Here is a 750-nt window from a genome sequence, read left to right on the forward strand (position 1 = left end):
AGGAGCAAAGACAAAAGCATTCTTGTTGAGGCTGACCCTGAACCTGAAAGGACCTTGAAGTGAAAGCTAAGAGAAGCTAAAGCACAACTCTCTGTAGAGGACCTAACAAAAATCTTCAAACAAGAAGAAGACATGGCAGCCGAAAACAACAACAATGTCAACAATGCAAGGAAGGTGCTGGGTGACTTTACTGCACCTACTCCTGACTTCTATGGGAGAAGCATCTCTATCCCTGCCATTGGAGCAAACAACTTTGAGCTTAAGCCTCAATTAGTTTCTCTAATGCAACAGAATTGCAAGTCCCATGTACTTCCATTGGAAGATCCTCATCAGTTTTTAGCTGAGTTCTTGCAAATCTGTGACACTGTCAAGACTAATAGGGTTGACTCTGAGGTCTACAGACTTATGCTATTCCCTTTTGCTGTAAGAGACAGAGCTCGGATCTGGTTGGACTCACAACCTAAAGAAGGCCTGAACTCTTGGGAAAAGCTAGTCAATGCCTTCTTGGCAAAGTTCTTTCCACCTCAAAAATTGAGTAAGCTTAGAGTGGAAGTCCAAACCTTCAGACAAAAAGAAGGTGAATCCCTCTATGAAGCTTGGGAAAGATACAAACAATTGATCAGAAAGTGTCCTTCTGACATGCTTTCTGAATGGAGCATCATAGGTATCTTCTATGATGGTCTGTCTGAACTGTCCAAGATGTCATTGGACAGCTTTGCTGGAGGATCTCTTCATCTGAAGAAGACGCCT

General features: G+C 42.8%; 1 non-coding gene across 1 annotated transcript; it reads right to left on the bottom strand.

The window, feature by feature from the left end:
- Positions 1-537: 537 nt before the first annotated feature.
- Positions 538-645, bottom strand: LOC127745891 (small nucleolar RNA R71). Its single transcript, XR_008007514.1, has one exon. It is a non-coding gene; the product is annotated as a small nucleolar RNA R71 (small nucleolar RNA).
- Positions 646-750: the final 105 nt, after the last annotated feature.

The sequence above is a fragment of the Arachis duranensis genome, chromosome 3 (assembly GCF_000817695.3).
Source record: "Arachis duranensis cultivar V14167 chromosome 3, aradu.V14167.gnm2.J7QH, whole genome shotgun sequence".
NCBI classification, from domain to species: domain Eukaryota; kingdom Viridiplantae; phylum Streptophyta; class Magnoliopsida; order Fabales; family Fabaceae; genus Arachis; species Arachis duranensis.